The sequence below is a fragment of the Anser brachyrhynchus genome (assembly GCF_964034855.1).
Source record: "Anser brachyrhynchus genome assembly, chromosome: 1".
Classification (NCBI taxonomy): Eukaryota; Metazoa; Chordata; class Aves; order Anseriformes; family Anatidae; genus Anser; species Anser brachyrhynchus.
The window spans coordinates 123,267,881-123,280,437 of record NC_137694.1 but is presented as its reverse complement, the minus strand read 5'-3'; positions in this window follow the sequence as shown (position 1 = coordinate 123,280,437).

The window sequence follows — 12,557 nt, the reverse complement described above, 5'->3', positions numbered from 1 at the left end:
GTGTTCTGCTGGCCAGCTGAATACACGCAGTCAGAAATCACTTTACATTTCAATCACTCGGTGTGGCCATGATCCTTCAGCACTTTGGGACATTCCTAGTTTTGTCCACTCAGTTGACCATTCTCACACATCTCAGGGAACAGCAAAAGCAGGGAAGTTCCTTTGGGGCTGGGGACCATGGGGGCTCCCTGTGCGGTTGGTCAGGACAGGGTTTGGCAGCCAGGGCCCATTCCACTGCCCCACCAGGATCTGGGCAGCCAGGGGACAACATGGCAGCCCTAGCCCCATCCCTGGGCACCTCCCTGGGGATCGACTGAGGTTGGGCTGCGATGTGGGCCCATGGGTGGACCTGGTTAGACAGAGTCGGTGGCTGGGCAGGGTGAGGCTTTGGGGAGCTGGACCCTGGGCCTGTTGAGGCCTTGCTGGAACAGGGGCTTGTGGCCCTGAGGCTGACATGGGGGCCTGGGCCCAGGGCAGGCTGGAGGTCTGCCGAGGAGGCATTCAGGGCTGGAAGTGCCCTCAGGGCCCTGACAGCATGGAGAAGGAGGACCATGTTAAAGATGCTTTTTTTTTTTTTGGACTAAGCTACTACACACATGGTAATATATAGCTGCATACAAAGTTTCAGAAAAAATCTAACAAGGTCATATAAGTGTGATAAGTGTCTACATCCTCTCTTAAAAACTGCTTATCTGTCACTCTCTACTGTGTAGTGGATACTTTACGTTTCAGCAGCAATTTGAAATTAGGAGCAGTGGCCAAATGAAAGGACAGAGAATGAAAAATGCTCAACCAGTGCTGGCCTGCAGCCAACCTCCTCCTAACCCCTCTGTGCCATTACACTTGTGAGAGGCACTGTCCCAACTGACCTTGCCCTACTGCTGTGCCCTTGCCAAAAACATGTGGTTCTGATCCTTCAAAGGCAAACCATCTGTACCCAGCAGATGTGCAAACTTGCTATTGGCACACCTGCAGTCAGGCAGAGTACACCCTCCAGCTTCACTGAGAGCAAGGGCTGTGTTTCACAGGAACCGTGCAACCTCATGCTGTTATTCTGTTGGATAAGTGGCCAGAACGGTCTTGCCCTGCCCAGAGCAAGGCTTCTTCCTCTCCAGGAAATCTATTTTGCCCTATATTTTTCAATGGGCTGTGAAAAAAAGACTGTGTGGGTTTGTAAGTGCATTTCTCTGATGATGGAGTAAGCGTCATGCCCTGGAGGCTGATGTCTACGCTGAAAAAGGTCTAACAAAGTAATGTTGATATGACCTGTTTGGGAAGCAGCTTCTGCAATATGATCATATTTTCAGAGCTAGCACCACAAATAAAATTCTCTGTACCAGAAGGCTTCAAGCTAATATCATGTGAGGCTCAGTCTGCTGTCAGATGCATTATGCACATGCAAGTGTAAGCAGACTTTCAAAGAAAGAGCAATGAGTAACTTGGGTAACCAATCTGTAACATTCTGATCTCCCCTACTGCAAATATCAATTTGCTTTTCAAACAGGAAATAAAACCAAATTGCTTATTTCCACACGTTTATTATCCCACTATGAGGTAAACACAGAACACATGCACGTTGAGGGATAAGATGATCTCAGAATACACCTGGCATATATATGCTGGTATTTTTCTTCATTCTTGCTATTAATTGTTGATAGAACATATGAAGTTGTCATCAAGCTGGACATTAAAATGTCTCTGAATGTCCTCTTACAGTTTTATATGGAAAAGATTGGTACTAAACCACCATTTTCCCACCTTGGTTTTTTTGCAGAGTCTGCCAAGGAGTTAAGAAATGAAATCTGACATCTACTTTCTATTATCATTATATGTACATCTATTGTTTTCCTTAATATACAGATGCTTTTCTTTTTGAATGTTAATGAAATGAGTGAAATACAGTTGTGGACACTGCATGTGTAACTCAGGAGCGGTGACAAGCAGATAATACCTGGATAGCATTCTGCAGTTTTACTTGCCTCCCAGTGCATGGCGGGATGGTAATGTGGGTATGTATGTAGTGGTATGTTGTACCTATTCATCTTTTATGTCTCATGTAGTTCAACCTTTCAGCTTCAACTCCTGTTTTTCTTCATAAAAGATGCAAAAACAAATACCATAGAAATGGGTCTGATGAAAATAAAATTATTAATATAAAGATCACCCTTTCCAAGGGTAACAGTTACACCATTTCAATACAGCTGGGTGAAGGGGGATAGGTATTGACAAGGAGTCAATGCAACTTCCCAAACAACTGCACTGTGAGAGTTCTCATTTCACCTTGTTGCTACCATTACATCAGCTCTACAGTGTTTTATTTATCATCCAATATCCCTTCTGCTATCAACTGTTATATTTTAACAGATTTCCATATTTCTGGTGAGGAAATTAGCAAATAGGTTCCCACTCTGAAAATGTGTTCATGCATGGAGTCAGCTTTAGCAAATGTAGATCCCAGTTCTGTTTTCTGAACTAGTCTTAGGCAAGAGTACAGTGCTAATCAGAAGATTGGCTGAAGACGAATATACACTACACTGATAGGGGTTTACAATCATCTCAGTATTCATGAGGTGACTAACTCCGGTTTACAATCATCTCAGTATTCATGAGGTGACTAACTCCCTACTACATCTCTGCTCACCTCTGACACAGAAGGTCCCTGAAATTGGCAATGGTGTTAAATAATTGTGTCATTTGATTTGCTTTACCCCTCTGAGAACAATGTTTGTGAAAAAGCAAATCTTTGTAGGATCCACTCCAGAATAATGACAAAACAACAACAACAACAAACTAAATCCACTCAAATGTTGCTTTATTTGAATTAATTTTAAATTAATTTTAAATAATTTAAAACATTAATTTTAAATGCTTTTTTGGGTATGACGTGAAATTCTGAAATTTTACTGTTTTAGTCCCAAACTATGCTAAAAAATATAACTCTTTAATTGTTTCATGCAGTGGAAAGTTTAAAAGGTGTTTATATGAAACCACTGCAGTGACATTACCAAAATGTTTTTTGTAGCTACCATTCAGATATATTTCATAGTGACAAAACATTACAATACAATATACCAAAGGAAACATTTTAGCAATACCAGAATGAAATATTTTGACATTGCTAGAATGAAAAGAGAAAGTTTCAAATGAGAAAGTCAAAAATAATTGCTCTGAAACTCATAAAATCAGAAAATCTGCTCTGACAAACCATTTTCATTTAGACAAAACAATATTTTCTGTCATGATATTGTTCTCTTGACTTTTTTCAATAAGCCCTAGGAATTATTTGCTTGTTTTTTAAAAGTAATGAAAATCATATAAGTGGGTCTGAAAGCTCTGAGCTTTGAAGTTAAGGTGAATGTCTGTTTCCAAAGAATACAAATAAAATCATACAACTCTTCCTCTCTTTCCCCCCACACCCATACTTTCACAGACTCATGCTTAGCTTATTTTATGGCCCATTATCTCCGTACCCCAATGGCCACAATCTTATCCACAACCAAAGGAATGCCAGTGACAAATGTCATCCCACAGACCTCTTGTTTGCTCTATGGACTACTTTGATGTGCCAGGGCAGGCACCAGGTACATTCTCCACTGCACCTGACACTTGGTACCTCAGCACCCCACACACCTCCAGTAAGCCACCCTCAGCAAGGAAAGAGGCAGGGGCAGAACCACCAGGTAGAAGGATTGCACAGTCTTCGTGTTAGTATGTCAAGATTACTCATAAGTTGACTACATGTAAGCAAGGAGCCCTCAGGAACCCAGGGAGTCATTTAGAGAATCATTGTCTGGAAGATCATTTTGGTTCATAATGTGGGCTTAAGCCTTCAGACTTCTTTTTCCAACAAAGAACAAAATCAACCAAAGAAAAAACTTCACTTTTCTTACATTCAGGTCAATGTATTTTTAGAAACATAAATGTTTTAAAATGCACCAGTCTCACATGTCAATTAATGTCATCCTCTTTGACAATAATTAAAATAAGCTAACAAACATTGTTCCCCCAGGAAAAGAACAAGAAAATACAAGGAATATATGAAGACAAAAGTGAAGATTAGCAGATATTTCTGTGCAAAACTTAAGGCATGCAGCTCTCTCAAATAATCAACCATGTGTCCAGGTCCATGAAATTAAAGGCATTAGTATTAAAGGCAGATGTTTCACAGGTGGAGATGGTAAATCACTTCAATGTAGCAATATAAATTTGTAGTAATAGAGGATATGTCTCAACATAAGTAAACTAAACAGGTTCCTAAATCTTTGCAGGGCTGAGATTCAATGTTGCAACACTATTAATATGGTTTTCTATGCTCTTCCTTTTTACCCTGTCAGTGAAAGGATGAAAGCCATCTACAACAGTGGAAACAGAAGAGATGAACTTAATTTGCATGTCCTTTTCATCAGAAATGTGTCCCTTACTGATGTTCATCTGGACAGTTTTTATTCAGACAACTTGCAACATTGAGTTGGATGCAACTTCTGCCTGGATAGCGGTGACTTTTGTTAATCTCATAGCACAAACTGTAATGGAAAGCTAGAGCAGGATGGAGCCCTCTTGAACGCATTTTCAGTGTCCACATCTGCAGGGATGCAAGAAAGAAACTGTACCAGGGGCGAAGTGGCTTGTAATCCATACAGTCATAGAATCATGGAATGTCTCAAGTTGGAAGGGATCTTAAAGACTATCTAGTTCCAAGCTCCCTGTGATAGGCAAGAACGCCACCCACTAGATCAGGTTTCTCAGGGCCTCATCTAACCTGGCCTTGAAAAACTCCAGGGATGGGGCATCCACAACTTTTCTGGGCAAAGTCTTCCAGTGCCTCACCACCCTCTGAGTGAAGAATTTTCTCCTAACCTCTAATCTAAATCTCCCCTCTTTTAGTTTAAAACCATTCCCCTTGGCCTGTCATTATCTGACTGAGTCACTCTCCATCTTTTTTGTAAGTCCTCTTTAAGTACTGAAAAGCCACTGTGAGGTCACCCAGGAGATTTCTCTTCTCCAGGCTGAACAGCCTCAGCTCTCTCAGCCTTTCTTCATAGGAGAGGTGCTCCAGCCCCTTGATCATCTTTGTGGCCCTCCTCTGGACCTGCTTGAACAGCTCCACATTGTTCTTGTGCTGGGGGCTCCAGAAATGGACACAGTACTCCAAGTGGGGCCTCACCAGGACTGACTAGAGGGAGACAATCACCTCCCTAGACCTGCTGTTCAATTCTTCTTCTGATGCAGCCCAGGATGCAATTGGCCTTCTGGGCCGTGTTTATGCCCGACTGATGTTCATGCATTGGCATTTGAAGAACTATCGCCCTAATATGCATAAATGTTTTACTTCAGTTTCACAACAGAAAAAAAAAAAAAAAGATTTACAATAAAAGAAAAAATAATGTTAATTCTTGAGGAATGAAGTGCATTTCCTGTGTTTTTAGCATATCAGTCTCACATTTGGCTTGATTCTGAAGCATTTTGCTCAAGTTGAAATAATTAAAAACAAAGAGTTATTGTTTCCTGTCTTTTGTGGCAGAATGAGCATCATTGCTGCAAAGTATCTTTTTTTAATTTTCAAGATAATAACAATGCAAACATTTATATATATAAAAATGACAGTACCTCTGTAAGATTTTCAGATCAAATATAAACCCAGAAGGTAGACCTTCTGCACAGAGAAAGTCTATATTTCTCCATATGTAGACCTGGCTTAAAACTAACCATACCTTTCCTAGCCCTGGAGAGGTGCCGAGGGAGCCACATTGCCTACATTTTGCTATCCAAATCCTTTAAAGCTAGTGCTGCACTTTAACAGATTTTCCCTTACAAACTATCTCAGTTGAGTCAGCTGGAAAAGTTACCGGGTGGAAAAGGTACGGTTCTTCTCTAACATATTTTGTTTGTATCACAGCCACATAGAATTAACAGGAGAATCAGAGGTATCTGAATATATATATATATATATAAAACTCAGTAAAATTGCTCTTTTAAACACAACCCTTTTTTCTTCTAGTCTGATTGTTGCTGCAATCCTGCAGTGAATGCTGAGTAGATGGAGTCAGTTGGCCAGTTGGAATCAAGAGGGATGGAAGGGAAGAGAGAGCTGCACCAAAATGCAGTTTATTAGCTCCTTTGCTATTTTTGGTTGACCTCATTAGAATTTCTGCTTCATTCATTAAGGCTTTGCTTCAGCAAAGTGTGCAGGGCCATAGTAACAATAAACATTTATCTCAATGAATAAATTATATTGTAGTTAAATATGTGCCTTACTGTTTTCCTCAATGGGTGTTTTAACACTTTATTTTTTTTCTAATTAAAAGAAAAGAATGTAAGAGAGGAAAATGCAGTCATGTAATTCCACAATTACTATGTTGCACAACTCCAACAATAAAGCTTAATTTAATCTTATCTACTACACTAAATAACTTGCAGAAGCTTCTAGTGACCTAGTCAATAAATCTTAAAATTGTAGAGAAATACCTGTTACAGCTGTTCAAAACTAATTAATGATGAATAAACATTTCATTTACATAATTTACTTTCAATTCATATAATTCTTTCTCTATAGTATCTATTAATGTAAAAAATGTAAAGTTCAGCTCATTTGAATTATCTGTTAGAAAGAGAAAGGGGCAGAGAGAAAAAGAAAAAGAAGGAGAGAAATGGAGAGAGAAAGAAAAGAGTATACATTTTTGTTCTCAGTTTATTCAAATATAACCAAAGAACTTAATTTACAGTTTGGAAAAATACCATTTACACTGAAATGAACTAGGGCATGTTTAATACTGAAGTGGATTTTTAAAACAAACATGAGGGAATAATTACAGATCTGTGGTGAGATTCATCTTGCAGCTTTAAATAAAGAGTATTTAATATAGTTACTGGGGAAAAAACAGGACGTTCTTGCACTCCCTTTAAGTCTCAAAACTTATTTTTTGACATTAGAATACCTCAGTGTGGCATTGCTAGCTTGGAAAAGGACAGAGAGCTTGGCTTCAGCTCCTAGCAAGTGAGAAATTCGCAGTAATAGTAGGTTCATAGAAATGGCCTTACTGGCTCAGAACTTCATACACCTTTGCAGCATCCTGTCTCCAGCAATGACCAGGAATCAATTTTTAGAAACAGGGCAAACACACAGCAATCTTCCTCCTTATATCAGACCAAAAATCCATGGTTTGTGAACACCCAGTGTTAGAATTCAGATTCTATTTTTAGTATTTTATGATGGGTTTATCATCCAGTAATCTGTCTAATTTCACTTGGAAGCTACCAGGTAAGATCTCCACAGCTTCACGTGGCATTATACTCCAGAGCTTCATCTGTGTACCCTCATTTGTTTATTTGGTCTGTAGCTTTTCTTCTGAGTCCTCTTAATTCTTGAATGATGAGAAACAGCAATCAGTTTCCTCTCTACCTTCTCAGTTTCACTCATGATTTTATAGTTCTGTCAAAAAAAAAAAAAAAGTGTCTCTTCTCCAGGCCGAAGTGTCCTTGTCTGTCTAATCTTTTCTCTGGGAGCTGTTCTGTACCTTTTTTCATCAGAGTTACTCTTTTCTGTACTTTTTCTGTACTTTTTCTGTTATGTCCTTGTAGAGGCAGGCAGACAGGATTGCCAACAATATTCAAGATCCATCTACATAAAATAAGTGCCATTATGTTTTTCAGCTTTGTTTTCACTTCCGTTCCTAATAATTCCTAAACATTGTTTTCTCTTTTGACCATGGTTGATTACTGAGCTAACACATTCACCAGTCTAGTTATAAAACTTCTGATATGCCTTTCCTCAGGGGAATTGGGTAGTTTAGAACCCTTCACTGCAAATGTAAATTACCTTTACATGGATATCATATCTTTTGCCTTTATTCACAGGTGTACTCATCTATACTACTGAGTTTTAACACACCCAGTAACTCAGTATTGACAGTTTGTTGAGAGTTGTATGAAGAACTTTTTCAGCCTTTGAAGTTTCAGTACCGAAAGGAAGGGGGAGGGGGAGGGGGAGGGGGAGGGGGAGGGGGAGGGGGAGGGGGAGGGGGAGGGGGAGGGGGAGTGGAGTGGAGTGGAAGGCAAGGCAAGGCAAGGCAAGGCAAGGCAAGGCAAGGCAAGGCAAGGCAAGGAAAGAAGAAACCACTGTGATTTCACTTTCCAGTCTTTCTCTAGATGATTTATGTGCATATTAAAAAATGCGTGGCCTAACAACAATATTTATGGGGCTTCAAGAGTGATTTCCCTGTACTGATAAAGCTGACTATTTATACCTAGCCTTTCTGTCATGTTTTTTGAGTGTTTATTTGCTCATGAGAGAGTCTTAGAAAGAAACAATGACTGGATTTCCTTGATGAGCTGTTGAAAGTTTTTCGAAATACAAACATACAGTATCAACTGATTATTAATGCTTTAAAGGAATCCTAATAGATGAGCAAGGCCAAGCTTCTCTCTACAAAATTCACATTGATTTTTCTCAGTGATACCATATTTTTCCATGTACTTACTGATTGTCTTCTGCATTGTATATTTTACTAATTTGTCTGATTGGTAGTTCTCAGATCACCATGGGAACCTTTTCCGAAATTTAGTGTGGTGTTTTTTGCCTTTTTCTTTGGTACCCAGACCATTTAAAGAGAAAGTTAAGAAAACATTGTTAGTGGCATGCTATTTTTAAGTAGCTTGATGCCCTATAGAGCTTTGAAAATTTGTTCCTATGATATTAGCTTTTCCTGCTTTTATTCTATAAGATAGAGCCTCCAAAATGTGTCCCATTAAGTTTTTATCATGTTCTTCTCAAAGAACAAAAATGCAAAGAACTGATTCTTCTTCACTCAGCTTTTACATGGTTTCTTTCACCAGTAACTCTCAAGCTACTTTTCAAAAGAGATAAGTGCCATTTCTATTGTACAGAGGAGGAAGAAAAAAAAAATAAAAAAATAAAAATTGAGAGATGAAGGACTACATTCCATAAAGGACTGACAGCAGAACCAAGTGCATAAATACCTCATCTCCTCTGATCTCAGCCTGAGGTTGTTTAGCACAGGCCAACTTTGATATGAATGTCCAGAAACTGTTTAACATGTCACTGAGCCTGAGTAGATGCACACTCCATCACTGGAGGTAGAACCCATCATCTGGCTCCCTGTCTTAATACCATGATTAGTAGGTTTTACCTCCACCACGTCTGAGCCTATCTTAAAGGGCTCTTTTAGAATAATTATATACAAAAACAGGATTTACTTGTGTTTACCACAGACTAAAAGAGATAGCTGAAAAGAAGTCCAAGACAAAAGCAATTCTAATATATGCAGCTATTATTTCATAAATAATTGTAATCCAGAATTGGTCCATGCATATCATGAGACTTAAATGTGTTTCGTGACTCCTGAAATAACTTCGCAGGTCACATAACAAGTGTGACCTGCTGTGCATGCAGCTGAGGTCAACTACAGAGCATCTTTTGTTATATCATCCTAATGGCTATGCCTTGTGCTTCATCTTCACATTTGTACACTAAGTAATGAGCACACACCCCATCATAAATAAATACTTCCTTGTCTTGTATAAATAGACTCCAGTAATTCTGTAACTGGTAAGCAAGGAAGACAAGTGAGGCTAACCAGGATTAGCAAAATACCAATGCATCCTCTTTAATTACATGCTACAACGTGACAATGTGTTCATTTATTTTCTTTTTCATTTTTTTTGTTTTGTTTTGGTTGTTTTTTGTTGTTGTTATTGTTTGTTTTCAGGTGTTTTTTTTTTTTTTTTTTTCCATTCATGCCTGATTGATCACATAAAGAGGGAGCTGAGAGCTAGGACAGTCCATTCATTATCTTAAAGGTTATTATAGCTGGTGCTCTTATTAATCAGATCTTAACAGGAGAGATGTAAGATCATCCACTGTCGTTCAGAAAACCAGCGCTCAAGGAGATTACCTAGGCAAGTGCAGTTCACACTGCAAGGTCAGTTTTCTGGCTGGTAATAGTCCTATTAACTTGGAAGTGAATATTAACAGCCTGCAGTACTGGGTCATCTTCATTCCATCCTTATTATACAGAGTTTAACAAGTGTGTAACATTAATAAGAGAATTAAATGGAAGCATGTAAATTGGAAAGATATGTTTATTTTTAAGTGTTTACAGGAAAGAAAAAAAAAAAAAAAGGTATTTTAGTTCCAGATATCATTTAACAAAGACTGCATATAAGCACCTGAAAAAAAATGCTTGAATGCAAGGTAATGATTTTGAAGTAGAAATTAAAAATTATCATTTAACTTCAAAAATAGGAAAGTAGAAATATTAATTGAATTTCCTTTGTCAGGAGTCCCTGTGAGTCTTGCTTAACTACATTAGTTAAACAGTGCCTCTTTGAACTATGTCCAGGTCATTGTGAATATCCTGAATAGATTGTGGCAAGTGCAAGCAATTTTCTGAGATGTTGAGTTTCTTAGTCTCATGGGCTTAGGCAACGGATAGTTGCTCGGTCATTCTGTGCAGATAACCTCTCTAGAAATGCTCAGAGCAGAACTTTGGGCACTTAATAAACTTTATAGCTGAAAACTGAAGAGCTCTTAGCCCTCTGCTACCCAAGCAGTTTCTTCAGATTGCTGTCATAGACCTTGGTGTATAAATTCTTCCTGTGTTGTTCTTCAAGTATCGCTCTGTAAGATTTTTTTCTTTGGAGTCATAGAAGATGCTCTGCTATATTTTATGGTCTATGTAATGTGTTAATAAAAATGTTAAGCAGAGCTGACATCAGCCATGGGTGCAGTCCATGAGGGAACTTGTGGTCAAGGGAGCTCATATTTATTTATTTATTTTGTGGCTTAAAGTTTCTAGTATGTTATGTCCAGAGTAGTTTTTACACATTTTCAAACAGATGGGTGTGATTCGTCACAGCTGGGTTTATCCTACTGATTGCACAGCTTGGAAAAGTTCTGTCTGGGTGGGGGTAAAATGAGTCATAGTTTCCCAAAATCATTTGTCACTGTTGTAAAACTAAAGGACAATTGGTCCTGATTGGCAATTTCTGCTCAAAAAAGACATTTGCTTTGAAGGAGCAGGACTGCTGCAGATAAAAATGTTAGGGTCCATCTAAGAATTGCTTTATTTGAAGAAGCTAGGTCTATATTTTAGTAAATGGGAAATCTCTGTCTATTCCCCCAAAACCAAAATGGTTGTCTTCAGGTGATCCTGTAGGACCTGTGGAATAGTTCTGTGGAACTATTCCAGTGCCAGAGAATAAACACCGGAAAAAAATATTCAAGAGGTAACATTTTTACAGTAATACTTGGATTTGGCCAAAATATCTTCTTTGTCTTCATGAATAAAAGAGTACAGTAACAAAAATTTATTGAAGAGAAGGAAAGAAACACTCTGTATGTCTAGACTTACACCTCTGAATTCATACAATTTGTGCAAATCTTACCTGATACCTTCCTACCACAGCTGAACTTTGTCTGCTCTTGGATTGGTACCTTGGGGCAAAAGTTGAAATGTGCGAAGAAACCAAGTGCACGTGACCTATCTGAAGAGAACTAGACCATACTTAAGACTAGTCAGAATGGAGTTACGGTAGGAGACACCCATGGACTAAATTCCACTCCCTGCTGTTTCTTCAGAGGGTGAGTCAGGCTCCTATTGAGACCAAACAGAAAGGAAAAATCTCCTGCATAGATGGCCATTGTTAGGAAGCTCCTGCTCTACAGAAGTTGCTACTTGCAATGCAAGTTTCTTCTTCTTAATCCAGAATAAATTTTGCTGCACTTCCTCTACAGTTGTTCACTATTTCTCCTTAGGAAACTACAGCTACAGTTGAGTCCTCCCCTTATAAATTAAAATTATGATGTTACATAAATTTTTAAAAATAAGTAAGTCTGGTAATGGTTTGACATCAGCTTTTCTGTCAAATAACTAATGACCCCTCTTAAGGTTCCCCTCCTTCACTCTGAAGAGGCTGGCCACCCATGCCTTTTTCATGTGGCATCCTAACAGTAAGATGTGACTCATGAATATTATTCTGAAATCAGAGTATTAATATAACACTGCTTGCAAGACAGATTCTACTTTCTCCTGCACTGCAGAACCTTGAAGAAGGGTATCATTACTGTGCATTGCTCTGTTTTTATACTTCAGTAGATTCTTGCTCAGACAGTTATGTTTGGTTGCTTTAAAATACAAGATTTATTATTTGATCAAGGAATCTATAGAAACCAGGATTTCATATGCATAAATTCATGATTTTTTTTCAGCTGTAACGCATCAGCATCTCCACATCAAAAGCTGAACCACGCTGCACTTCTTACCAAAGGGAAAGAAAGTCTACTGATTTGTTTATGCAACAAATCCACATCTTTCCATTATTGTCTTGATTAAAAGAGCACCAGTACTTTAGGCTTAATTTAAGACTTAGTCTTAAAGATCCTGGTAAATGATATTGGTCTAGAGCATTCCACTGTGTAAACTGTGATCAAATCAAAATGAGGTAAAGTAATTGTGGTTTTCTGAAACTAGTGTTTTGAGGGTTTTTGTTTGATTGGGTTGATTTTTTTCTCCATTGAAATAGTGACTCCCATCCTCAAA